Genomic DNA, 14257 nt, shown 5'->3' with positions numbered 1-14257 from the left:
CATATGTCAGTATTAGCCCCATAATTTGGAAAACATAAGTTTGCACCGGACTGGAGGTGGAATGGCTGGGAGATGGTGGGAGGAATGGGTAGAGGGGTAGGTTCGAGGGTAAATTTGCAGGGTTGGAGGACGTGAGTGGGAGTTTGAGTTGCCGAGGGGGAGAGAGTTTAGATATTGGCAATGTGGGATTTTGCTCGAAAGGAGCTGCCTTCGTTTCCGCGGCTGCTGGACCAAATGTTGTTGGTCCCAGATGAGTGGGGGAAAAGGAGGATTGGGGATATTTAAGGATGGTTGGGAGAGAAGGGGAAGGGATCAAGCAGACGTGGGAGGAAGAGTTGGGAATCGCGATGGGATGGGGAATTTAGAGCGCGATTATGCATCAAAACAACTCCACCTCCCCCTGTGCGAGGATGAGCCAGTTTAAGGTGGTTTATAGGGATGATATGACTGGGGCCCAGATGAGTGGGTTCTTCCGGCGGGTGGACGATGTGTGCGAGAGGTGTGGGAGGGGGGATCACTGAACCATGTTCACATGTTCTGGGGGTTTTCAAAATTGGGTAGCGTTCGAGACGTGACTTGAGAGTGTGTCGGGGATTGTGAGGGTGAGGATGACGCGGACCCCATGGTGGTGAACTTTGGGGTGTCGGAGACGCCGGAGCTGCTGGACGCGAAGGGGCCGATGAAATGGCCTTCGCCTCTCTCTGATTGCCCGGTGACAGATATTACTGAACTGGAGGTCGGCAGCACCGCCGGGGGTCACGGTTTGGTTGGGGGATTTGTACGAACCTCTCTGGACAAGATAAAGTTGCCCTTAGGGGGGGTCGAAGGAGGGGATTTATGTGCGATGGAGGCTGTTTCTCTCCATGTTTGAGGAATTGTTTGTTGGGGGGGGGGGGGGGGTAGGGGGAGAGGGCTCGGGGATTGGGGTTAAAAGGGAGAAAATTGAACAAACTGTATGTGCTTTGCTTATTTTGTGCTGTATTGCTTGGTTGGAATTAAAAAATTTAAATGGACTTCCGGTGGCGGCTATGAGGGAGTAGGTCGCACATTTGGTGGCTCCCGTTTCGGTCGGACTTTTGGACCTTTTCCCCCAACTTTTTTGCGCTCTTGAGCGCGGAACTGGAAAGCAATAGCACTCAGGCACAGGGCCCATACAGAATTGTATCGACCTCAGAGGCCGGAGGGACCGTAAACAGCAGAAGAAGTGGTCGAGTAAGGGCACAGTGGAGGCTGTGAGAGAGACCAGCATGTCTGATGTTCAGAGCAAGGTGGGCCGAAAGCCCAGCCCACAATGGAGCAGCTGCTGCAGACTATGCAGGAGGGCTTGTTGGCTCTGAAGTGTGACAACTTGGAGCCGCTACAGAAGTCGATTGATCGGTTGGGAAAAAGGCTGGATGATCAGGCTGAGAAGCTCCAGCAGTTGGAGAAGTCAGTGGAGGAGCAGGCTGACTTTCAAACGGTGGCGGATGTGGAGATTCAGAGGCTGAGGGACCAGCAAAAAGTGCTTCTGGAAAGGCTGGAGGACCTGGACAACAGATCACGTTGGCAGAACGTGAGAATCGTGGGCCTCCCGGAGGGGGCAGAGGGGCTAGACGCTGCCGCGTATGTGGAGGGTCTGTTCCAGAAGTTGCTGGGGAATGAAGTGTTCTCGCGCCCGATGGTGGTGGACAGGGCACACAGTGTGCAGGTGAGGCAGCCGCGACGGGGGGGTCCCCCACGAGCGATGGTGGTATGCTTTCACAGGTACCTGGACAAGGAACGGGTGCTGCAATGGACAAAGAGCACACGAAGCTGTACTTGGGACAATACCACCCTGCGTGTTTACCAGGTGAGCGCTGAGGTGGCCAGGAGGAGGGGAGGCTACAGGCAGGTGAAGGAGATACTGTATAAAAACAAGGTGAAATTCGGGCTGCTTTTTCCGGCGTGACTGTGGGTTACGTATGAGGGTCAGCACCACTGTTTGGAGGAACCCGAAGAAGCGATGGACTTCGTTAAGAAGCAAGGGTTGGCCCTGAGCTGAGGACGTTTGGACTCATGTTAGAACTTTTACGTATAGGTGGTGTCTCTCCCGTTTTGAAAAGTGCCGGTTTACCTGAATGTGTGTGGTTTACCTGAATGTTTCCTGCTTGGGCTCTTTGATTAGTTGGAGTTTGGCTGGGGGAGACATTCATAAAGAAAACAGTTAAAAGGTTTGGGTTAAGTTGGATGCTTCAGGGGAACTTTGTGCAATTTTCTTTCTGTGTCTGTATGGGAAGGACTAAAGAGTGCCTGTTATTTCTTATCTCTTTTCTTTTCTTGCTTAACTTGAATTGTGCTATTGTGGGGGTTGTTTATGACTTGTATAGAGTGTTTGCTTAAGTAGGGCTGATCTGTACCGCTGAGGAAGGTAACAAGGGACTTTCGTTACCTGGGGATCCAGATAGCTAAGAATTGGGGCACATTGCACAGGTTAAATTTAACGCGGTTGGTGGAACAGATGGAGGAGGATTTCAAGAGATGGGATATGGTAGCCCTGTCAATGGCAGGGAGGGTGCAGGCGGTTAAGATGGTGGTCCTCCCGAGATTCCTCTTTGTGTTTCAGTGCCTCCCGGTGGTGATCACGAAGGCTTTTTTTAAAAGGATTGAAAAGAGCATCATGGGTTTTGTCTGGGCCGGGAAGACCCCGAGAGTGAGGAAGGGATTCTTACAGCGTAGCAGGGATAGGGGGGGGCTGGCACTACCGAGCCTAAGTGAGTATTATTGGGCCGCTAATATTTCAATGGTGAGTAAGTGGATGGGAGAGGAGGAGGGAGCGGCGTGGAAGAGATTAGAGAGGGCGTCCTGTAGGGGGACTAGCCTACAGGCTATGGTGACAGCCCCATTGCCGTTCTCACCGAGGAACTACACCACAAGCCCGGTGGTGGTGGCTACACTGAAGATTTGGGGACAGTGGAGACGGCATAGGGGAAAGACTGGAGCCTTGAGGGGGTCCCCGATAAGAAACAACCATAGGTTTGCCCCGGGGGGAATGGATGGGGGATATGGAATGTGGCAAAGAGCAGGAATAACGCAACTGAAAGATCTATTTGTGGATGGGAAGTTCGCGAGTCTGGGAGCGCTGACCGAGAAATATGGGTTGCCCCAAGGGAATGCATTCAGGTATATGCAACTGAGGGCCTTTGCGAGGCAACAGGTGAGGGAATTCCCGCAGCTCCCGACACAAGAGGTGCAGGACAGAGTGATCTCAAAGACATGGGTGGGGGGTGGTAAGGTGTCAGATATATATAGGGAAATGAGGGACGAAGGGGAGACTATGGTGGATGAACTAAAAGGGAAATGGGAAGAAGAGCTGGGGGAGGAGATCGAGGAGGGGCTGTGGGCAGATGCCCTAAGCAGGGTAAACTCGTCGTCCTCGTGTGCCAGGCTAAGCCTGATTCAGTTTAAGGTATTACACAGGGCACATATGACTGGAGCACGGCTCAGTAAATTTTTGGGGTGGAGGATAGGTGTGCGAGGTGCTCGAGAAGCCCAGCGAATCAAACCCATATGTTTTGGTCATGCCCGGCACTACAGAGGTTTTGTATGGGGGTGACAAAGGTGCTTTCAAAAGTAGTAGGAGTCCGGGTCGAACCAAGCTGGGGGTTGGCTATATTTGGGGTTGCACAAGAGCCGGGAGTGCAGGAGGCGAGAGAGGCCGATGTTTTGGCCTTTGCGTCCCTAGTAGCCCGGCGCAGGATATTGCTAATGTGGAAAGAAGCCAAGCCCCCGGGGGTGGAGACCTGGATAAATGACATGGCGGGGTTTATAAAGCTAGAGCGGATTAAGTTCGTCCTAAGGGGGTCGGCTCAAGGGTTCACCAGGCGGTGGCAACCGTTCGTCGAATACCTCGCAGATAGATAGACGGAATGGGAAAAAGAAGGCAGCAGCAGCAGCCCAGGATCGGGGGGGGGGGGGGGGGGGGGGGGGGGGGGGGCGGGGAGGAGGGGGGGGGGGGGAGAGGAACCAGAAGGACTCTCAGGGTTGTTAATATATACTGTATAGTATGTATAGGTCGTTGCTACAGATAATTATATATTGGACTGTTAAATTATATTTTTGGAGAGTGTTACTTGTGACAAGGCAGTTGCCAATTAGGGCTAGTTTTCATTTTTGTTATTTATTATTTATTCATTTTTTGTTTATAAAATAGGTCATTGTTATTTGTGCTGTTATAATATTGTGTAAAGGATGCACAATGTACTGTGTTGGTTGACCAAAAATTTTCAATAAAATATTTAATAAAAAAAAAAAAAAAAGTAGGGCTGATCTGGGGAAGTGGTATGGATGGGTCGGGGGAGGGGTGACTGGGAACAATGGGTGGGAGACGTGCTGGCGCCGAGGCTGGGAGCTCCAGACTAGCTGAGTGCAGCTAGTCAACAGTAGCTGAGGTGGGGGGGGGGGGGTGCATATAGTTAGATTAGAGCAGAGGTTAGGTGATAGGATGGTGTTGCTAGGGGGAGGAGGAGGGGGGAGTCGTTCTGCTGACGGGGATGGAAACTGGGCATGGCAACAGTGAGGAGGTCATGGGTGGAGCCGGTCAGGAGGTGGGCCAGATGAAGTGCGACACATGGCTGGGGGGCTGGCCAAGGAAAGGGGATGGCTGATCGGCAAAGGGGGGGGGGAAGTGCCCCCCAACCAAGCTGATCACCTGGAATGTTAGAGGGTTAAACGGGCCAGTGAAGAGGGCTTTGCGCATCTGCGGGTTCCGAAGGCGGACATTGTCTTGCTGCAGGAGACGCACCTGAAAGTGGCAGACCAGGTTAGGTTAAGGAAGGGTTGGGTCAGTCAGGTCTTTCATTCGGGGCTTGATTCTAAGATGAGGGGGTTGCGATCCTGATTAATAAAAGGGTACAATTTGAGGCGGAGGGCACAGTCGTGGATGGGGGTGGCAGGTTCGTTATGGTGAGAGGTAAGCTCGAAGGGGTGAGAGTAGTCCTGGTCAGTGTGTATGCCCCTAATTGGGACGATGTGGATTTTATTAGGAGGATGCTAGGGAAGATCCCCGACTTGGACTCGCGTAAGCTTATCATGGGCGGGGACTTTAATACAGTCCTGGACCCGAGCCTGGACCGGTCATGTTCAAGAACGGGTAGGTTGCCAGCGATGGCAAAAGAACTGAGCGGGTTCATGGAGCAAACAGGGGGAGCAGATCCGTGGAGATTTAGCCAGCCGACGGCGTGGGCAGCACGGTAGCCTTGTGGATAGCACAATTGCTTCACAGCTCCAGGGTCCCAGATTCGATTCCGGCTTGGGTCACTGTCTGTGCGGAGTCTGCACGTCCTCCCCGTGTGTGCGTGGGTTTTCTCCGGGGGCTCCGGTTTCCTCCCACAGTCCAAAGATGTGCAGGTTAGGTGGATTGGCCATGATAAATTGCCCTTAGTGTCCAAAATTGCCCTTAGTGTTGGGTGGGGTTACTGGGTTATGGGGATAGGGTGGCAGTGTGGGCTTGGGTAGGGCGCTCTTTCCAAGAGCTGGTGCAGACTCGATGGGCCGAATGGCCTCCTTCTGCACTGTAAATGCTATGATAATCTATGAATCTTTATCCTGACGCTGAATAAAATTATTCTGGGATTTGTATGGGTAGGGAAGCCCCCGCGGGTCAAGAGGGTGATGCTTGAAAGGAACAGAGGAGAAGGGGGGCTGGCGTTGCCGAACTTCAGCAACTATTACTGGGCGGCCAACATAGCGATGATAAGGAAATGGATGGTGGGTGCGGGGTGGGTTTGGGAGCGGACGGAGGCTGCTTCGTGCAGGGGCACTAGCTTAGCAGCCCTGGTCACGGCGCCTCTGCCGCTTTCGCCGGCACGGTACTCCACCAGCCCGATAGTGGTGGCGGCTCTTCGGATCTGGGGCCAGTGGAGGAGGCATGTAGGGGAGGTAAGAGTATCGGTGTGGACCCCAATCTGCGGCAACCACCGATTTGCCCCAAGGAACATGGACGGGGGGGTATCGACTGTAGAGGAGGGTGGGGATTGTCTGGATGTGGATCTGTTCCTGGAAGGGAGCTTTCCGAGCATGAGGGCGCTGGAGGAGAAGTTTGGGCTGGCGAGAGGGAATTACTTTAGATACTTACAGGTGCGGGATTTTGTACGCAAACTGGTGCCGTCCTTCCCACGTCTCCCACCGAAGGGGAGGCAGGACAGGGTAGTTTCTAGCGGAGAGGTGGGAGAGGGTAGAGTCTCAGACGTCTACAAGGAGTTAATGGGAGCTGAGGATATGCAGACCGAGGACCTGAAGCTTAAGTGGGAAGAGGAGCACGGGGGGGAGATGGAGGACGGTATCTGGGCAGAAGCCCTGAGCAGAGTAAACACGACCGCAACATGCGCCAGGCTCAGCCTGATCCAGTTTAAGGTTGTGCACCGGGCTCACATGACGTTGGCCAGGATGAGCAGATTCTTCGGGCTGGAGGACAAGTGTGCCAGATGCGCCGGAAGGCCGGCTAACCATGTACACATGTTCTGGTTGTGCCCTAAACTCAGGGGGTACTGGCAGGGATTCGCAGATGTCAAGTCCCGAGTATTGAAAACTGGGGTGGTAATGAGCCCGGAGGTGGCAATCTTTGGGGTTTCGGAGGACCCGGGAGTCCAGGAAGAGAGAGAGGCCGATGTTCTGGCCTTTGCTTCCCTGGTAGCCCGGCGACGAATACTGTTAGCATGGAGGGACTCAAAGCCCCAAGGGCTGAGCTATGGCTATCGGACGTGGCGAGCTTTCTTGGCCTAGAGAAAGTCAAGTTCGCCTTGAGAGGTTCGTTACTGGGGTTCGCCCGAAGGTGGCAGCCATTTATTGACTTCTTCACAGAGGAGTAAACGTCAGCGGAGGAGGGGGAGGTAGTAGGGGGGGTGAGGAGGATGGGGGGGTCTAGGGTAGAGTAAAGTAGGGGGATATTGAGGCAGGTCCTTGCGTGAACAGAGCCGTGGTTTGTGTGAACAGAGCCGTGGTTTGTGTGAACAGAGCCGTGGTTTGCTCTATGTTTAATTTGTGTCTTGACTTCTTTTTTTTGTACTGTGCAATGTCACTTTTTCTATATGGCTAAAATACCACAATAAAATTGTTTGTTAAAAAAAAAATCAACCTCAGGCTTTAATCATTTTTTTTAGTAATCTTTATTGTCACAAGTAGGTTTACATTAACAGTGCAATGAAGTTACTGTGAAAAGCCCCTATCACCATGATGCCAGAGCTCCAGGAGAACCAGGGGGCAGAGGTGAGTGCAGTGACCATCACTAAGGAGAAGGTTCTGGGGAAACTGAAAGGCCTGAAGGTGGATAAGTCACCTGGACTGGATGGACTACACCCCAGGTTTCTAAAAGAGATAGCTGTGGAAATTGTGGAGGCATTAGTGATGATCTTTCAGGAATCACTGGAGGCAGGAAGGGTCCCAGAGGACTGGAAAGTGGCTAATGTAACACTCATGTTTAAGGAGGGAGGGAGGCAGAAGACAGGAAATTATAGGCTGGTTAGCCTGACTTCGGTCATTGGTAAGATTTTAGAGTCCATTATTAAAGATGAGATTGCGGAGTACTTGGAAGTGCATGGTAAAATAGGACTGAGTCAGCACGGCTTCGTCAAGGGGAAGTCATGCCTGACAAATCTGTTAGAGTTCTTTGAGGAAGTAACAAGGAAGTTAGACAAAGGAGAACCAGTGGATGTGATTTATTTAGATTTCCAAAAGGCCTTTGACAAGCTGCCGCACAGGAGACTTAAATAAGCCCATGGGCAGCATGGTAGTGCAGTGGTTAGCACTGTTGCCTCACGGCACCGAGGTCCCAGGTTCGATACCGGCCCTGGGTCACTGTCCGTGTGGAGTTTGCACATTCTCCCCGTGTTTGCGTGGGTTTCACCCCCACAACCCAAAGATGTGCAGGCTAGGTGGATTGGCCATGCTAAATTGCCCCTTAAATGGAAAAAAAGAATTGCGTCCTCTAAATTTTCAAAAAAAGTTAGGAGCCCATGGTGTTCAGGGTATGATCCTGGCATGGATAGAGGATTGGCTGACTGGCAGAAGGCAGAGAGTGGGGATTAAGGGGTCTTTTTTAGGATGGCAGCTGGTGACTAATGGTGTGCCTCAGGGGTCTGTGCTGGGACCACAACGTTTCACACTATACATTAATGAACTGGAGGAAGGTGGGCAGCAGGTGGCACAGTGGTTAGCACTGCTGCCTCATGGCGCCAAGGTCCCAGGTTCGACCCTGGCTCTGGGTCACTGTCTCCGGGGAAATATACAAGCAGCTCAGTTAAGATCGGAGTCAGTTGAGGAGACACTTTAAATTAGGACATATGTCAGGCCACAAACTTCGGCCCAAACCCAAACCACCCAAGGACCTCAAACAAGTACCACCACGTCACCCGGTCAAAGACCTTCTCCGCGGGCCGCACGGTGCCGCAGTGGGTCAGTCCTGCTGTCTCATGGCACCCAAAAGATGTGCAGGGTAGGTGGATTGACCACACTAAATTGTCCCTTAATTGGAAAAAATGAATTGGGTACACTAAATTTATTTTTAAAAAATGATCTGGAGTAAGGTACTGAAGGCACTGTTGCTAAGTTTGCAGATAATACAAAGATCTGTCGAGCGGCAGGTATTATTGAGTAAGCAAGGGGGCTGCAGAAGGATTTGGGCAAGCTAGGAGAGCGGGCAATGAAGTGGCAGATGGAATACAATGTGGAAAAGTGTGAGGTTATGCACTTTGGAAGGAGAAATGGAGGCACAGACTATTTTCTAAATGGGGAAATGCTTCGGAAATCAGAAGCACAAAGGGACTTGGAAGTCCTTGTTCACGATTCTCTTAAGGTTAATGTGCAGGTTCAGTCGGCAGTTAGGAAAGCAATTGCAATGTTAGCATTCACGTCGAGAGGGCTAGAATACAAGACCAGGGATGTACTGAGGCTACATAATGCTCTGGTCAGCCCACATTTGGAGTATTGTGAGCAGTTTTGGGCCCTGTATCGAAGGAAGGATGTGCTGGCCTTGGAAAGGGTCCAGAGGAGGTTCACAAGAATAATCCCTGGAATGAAGAACTTGTCATATGAGGAATGGTTGAGGACTCTGGGTCTGTACGTGTTGGAGTTTAGAAGAATGAGGGGGGATCCTATTGAAAGTTACAGGACACTGAGAGGCCTGGATAGAGAGTACGTGGAGAGAATGTTTCCACTTGTAGGAAAAACTAGAAGCTGTGGACACAATCTCAGACGAAGGGGACGATCCTTTAAAACCAATATATGGAGGAATTTTGTCAGCCAGTGGGGGGTGAATCTGTGGAACTCTTTGCTGCAGAAGGCTGTGGAGGCCAAATCACTGAGTGTCTTTGAGACAGAGATCGATAGGTTCTTGATTAATAAGGGGATCAGGGGTTATGGGGAGAAGGCAGGAGAATGGGGATGAGAAACATATCAGCCATGATTGAATGGCGGAGCAGACTCGATGGGCCGAGTGGCCTAATTCTGCTCCTATGTCTTATGGTCTTACCACATTCCGGCGCCTGTTTGGGTACACTGAGGGGGAATTCAGAATGTCCAACTTACCTAACAGCATGTCTTTTGGGATTTGTGGGAGGAAACCGGAGCACCCGGAGGAAACCCACGCAGACACGGGGAAAACGTGCAGACTCCGCACAGACAGTGACCCAAGCCGGGAATCGAACCTGGGACCCTGGAGCTGTGAAGCAACAGTGCTAACCACTGTGCTACCGTGCTGCCCTAAATTAAGTTAAGGTTAGGTTAAATCACCGCCAGTCAGCTCTCCCCTCAAAGGGGAAAGCAGCCTATGGTCACCTGGGACTGTGCCGACGTTACCTTTACTTTAGTGAGGGGTGTGTGAGGCTCTCGTAACACATCGCACACAATCCCAAACTGGATGTATCAGCTTCTCATTGGATGGATTGGATTGGATTTGTTTATTGTCACGTGCACCGAGGTACAGTGAAAAGTATTTTTCTGCGAGCAGCTCAAACAGATCATTAAGTACCTGGGAAGAAAAGGGAATAAAAGAAAATACATAATAGGGCAACACAACATATACAATGTAACTACAATAGCACTGGCATCGGATGAAGCATACAGGGTGTAGTGTTAATGAGGTCAGTCCATAAGAGGGTCATTTAGGAGTCTGGTGACAGTGGGGAAGAAGCTGTTTTTGAGTCTGTTCGTGCGTGTTCTCAGACTTCTGTATCTCCTGCCCGATGGAAGAAGTTGGAAGAGTGAGTAAGCCGGGTGGGAGAGGTCTTTGATTATGCTGCCCGCTTTCCCCAGGCAGCGGGAGGTGTAGGTGGAAGCAATGGATGGGAGGCAGGTTCGTGTGGTGGACTGGGCGGTGTTCACGACTCTGAAGTTTCTTGCGGTCCTGGGCCGAGCAGTTGCCATACCAGGCTGTGATGCAGCCCGATAGGATGCTTTCTATGGTGCATCTGTAAAAGTTGGTAAGGGTTAATGTGGACATGCTGATGTCTTAGTTTCCTGAGGAAGTATAGGCGCTGTTGTGCTTTCTTGGTGGTAGCGTCGACGTGGGTGGACCAGGACAGATTTTTGGAGATGTGCACCCCTAGGAATTTGAAACTGCTAACCATCTCCACCTCGGCCCTGTTGATGCTGACAGGGGTATGTACAGTACTTTTCTGGCATTGAGGGAGAGAGTGTTGTCGCTACACCACTCCACTAGGTTCTCTATCTCCCTCCTGTATTCGGACTCATCGTTATTCGAGATCCGGCCCACTATGGTCGTATCGTCAGCAAACTTGTAGATGGAGTTGGAACCAAGTTTTGCCACGCAGTCGTGTGTGTACAGGGAGTAGAGTAGGGGGCTAAGTACGCAGCTTTGCGGGGCGCCGGAGTTGAGGACTATTGTGGAGGAGGTGTTGTTGTTCATTCTTACTGATTGTGGTCTGTTGGTCAGAAAATCGAGGATCCAGTTGCAGAGTGGGGAGCCACGTCCTAGGTTTTGGAGCTTTGATATGAGCTTGGCTGGGATTATGGTGTTGAAGGCGGAGCTGTAGTCAATAAATAGGAGTCTGATGTAGGAGTCCTTGTTTTCGAGATGCTCTAGGGATGAGTGTAGGGCCAGGGAAATGGTGTCTGATGTGGACCGGTTGCAGCGGTATGCGAATTGCAGTGGATCAAGGCGTTCTGGGAGTATGGAGGTGATGCGCTTCATGGGCAATTAGTGATGGGTAATTAGTGCAGAGGACATACTAGCACCCTGAGAATTCTTTTTTATTATGTTGAGAGCTGATAAAGTTGGCGTTTGTGCCGTCAGAGCATTGAATGGGTCTTGAAGAATTGGAGCTGAACAATAAAACGGCACGGAAAGCTCCTAATCAATAAGGGAATAGATTGAAAACCCTCCAGATTGGAGGTAGTCAGTCACAGTCCCGTTAGATTCCTTGCTGCTCTTCCTATTTCAATCCCTTTACTTATTTTTTTAAATGACTGTACTGAGTAACGATTTTTATTTCCAGTGCAAGAAATTAATCCGTGTCGTGAGTGAGCTCCGGATACTGAGCAGACACGTTTGAGAAGACGAAGCACAAAAGCTGAATGAACTGACAGCTGGAGCCATTGAGATCTTTTGAGTCCTGGTGTAAAGTGATGCTCATTGATCCCTTCTCCCAGCTGCATTGCAAGGAAGCGCTGGCCTGAGAAGAGGGACGAGCAATGCTGTCCTCGGGAAGAATGGAATATGAGCTGAGTAAAGAGAAAAACAAAACGCAAGGAGCGGAGAGAATGAGCAAGACTGGGGAAAAATGATGTCTCGAAGCAATTTACTGTAATGAAGTACTTTTCTGAAATGTACTCATCATTTTAGGAAATGTGGCAGCCGATTTGCACCCACCAGCTCCTCCAAAAGCAAAGAGATAATAGAACAATAGAATTCCTACAGTGGAGGAGGCCATTCGGCCCATCGGGTCTGCACCGGCCCTCTGAAAGTGCCCCTTACCTCAGCCCACTCCCCCCGCAACCCTTAACTCCACCTAACCAGCACATCTTGGGACACTGAGGGCAGTTTAGCACGGCCAATCCACCTAACCCGCACACCTTTGGACTGTGGGAGGAAACCGGAGCACCCGGAGGAAACCCACGCAGACACAGGGGGAGAACGTGCAGACTCCGCACAGACAGTGACCCAAGCCGGGAATCGAACCTGGGGCCCTGGCGCTGTGAGGCAGTAGTGCTAACCACCGTGCCACACTGCCGCCCTTAAACCATAACTTGTGGGACTGCTGATACCACAAGAATTGAGTTTGTGTTTCCAGTGAAGACATTCAGGTCCTCTTGCAAAGACTGCCAAAAGCATTGCAGGCGGGACAAAAAGAAAATACCGAATGTTATCTGTGTTTTGTAACTAATATTTATACAAGTATTTATACAACAGGACCATGATTCCATGCCCCCCGCTGCATTGCACCCGATTGCAAGCTCCTCAAAGAGCTTTAATGTGCTAACTCCAGCCCACTCGCTTTGAGGAGTCAGGTCATTGGACAAGCCAGCGAGGGCGCGGTGCCCAACCTCACCCCCACAGGCAATTGAAAATCAAACTCCTGATCTCTGTCTGTCTTTCCATAGTTGCTGCCAGTTCCATTGACATTACTGGAGGGAAATTCTACAATTATACCTGAGCCTGTCCTCATCGGCCCCACCCACCCCCATCCCCTCCTCATCTGACACTCACCCTGACCTATTATCACCTCATCAACTCACTGACGCTAAACACCCCTTCCCCCCACCTCCTTCTCTCACTTACTGCCAATTGCAGCTGGGTGCAAAATACTGCAGACGCTGGAGATCTGAAATAAAATCAGAAAGTGCTGGAAAAATCTCGACAGGTCTGTGAAGAGAGAGAAACACAAGAGTTACGAGTCTAAATTAGTCTTCTTGGGAACGCTGCAGCAAAGACCAGATTAAAACCGGACACAACTCCTGCTCTGCAAGCAGCAGAAACTCACTGAGTCTTCAGGAACTCATTCGAATGGTCAAAGACAAGGGAATAGAATTCCATCCCTGACAGTGGCGCAGAATGAAACCGGATAGGCTGCTTGTTACGCACAGCATCTGATACTAAACCCCCTGCAATGAATGGAATTAAATATCAGACATTGTGTGTAACAGGGAGCTGATCTCATACTGCCCAGTGCCTGACACCAATTTCTCCCTCAAATTGTTTATCTTACCCTGTCAAAACGTTGACAAGCAGCAGTTTAAGAACATCCTGCCACTGGACCTTGTAATTGAGCATTTTCCATAACTTGGTTATTCACAAGTCCCGGTAACCATAGGCAACTCAAACTGAAGTGATCAAAGCTGCTTCACATGTGGGCAGCACGGTAGCATAGCGGTTAGCACAATGGCTTCACAGCACCAGGGTCCCAGATTCGATTCCCTGCTGGGTCACTGTCTGTGCGGAGTCTGCACGTTCTCCCCGTGTCTGCGTGGGTTTCCCCTGGGTGCTGCGGTTTCCTCCCACAGTCATAGAACATAGAACATTACAGCGCAGTACAGGCCCTTCGGCCCTCGATGTTGTGCCGGCCTGTAAAACCACTCTAAAGCCCATCTACACTATTCCCTTATTGTCCATATGTCTATCCAATGACCATTTGAATGCCCTTAGTATTGGCGAGTCCACTACTGTTGCAGGCAGGGCATTCCACGCCCTTACTACTCTCTGAGTAAAGAACCTACCTCTGACATCTGTCCTATATCTATCACCCCTCAATTTAAAGCTATGTCCCCTCGTGCTAGACATCACCATCCGAGGAAAAAGGCTCTCACTGTCCACCCTATCCAATCCTCTGATCATCTTGTATGCCTCAATTACGTCACCTCTTAACCTTCTTCTCTCTAACGACAACAGCCTCAAGTCCCTCAGCCTTCCCTCATAAGATCTTCCCTCCATACCAGGCAACATTCTGGTAAATCTCCTCTGCACCCTTTCCAATGCTTCCACATCCTTCCTATAATGCGGCGACCAGAATTGCACGCAATACTCCAAATGCGGCTGCACCAGAGTTTTGTACAGCTGCAACATGACCTCATGGCTCCGAAACTCAATCCCTCTACCAATAAAAGCTAACACACCGTACGCCTTCTTAACAACCCTCTCAACCTGAGTGGCAACTTTCAGGGATCTATGTACATGGACACCGAGATCTCTCTGCTCATCCACACTGCCAAGAATCTTACCATTAGCCCAGTACTCTGTCTTCCTGTTATTCCTTCCAAAATGAATCACCTCACACTTTTCTGCATTAAACTC

This window comes from Scyliorhinus torazame, chromosome 3 (assembly GCF_047496885.1).
Source record: "Scyliorhinus torazame isolate Kashiwa2021f chromosome 3, sScyTor2.1, whole genome shotgun sequence".
Lineage (NCBI taxonomy): Eukaryota > Metazoa > Chordata > Chondrichthyes > Carcharhiniformes > Scyliorhinidae > Scyliorhinus > Scyliorhinus torazame.
This window is presented reverse-complemented; position numbering follows the sequence as displayed.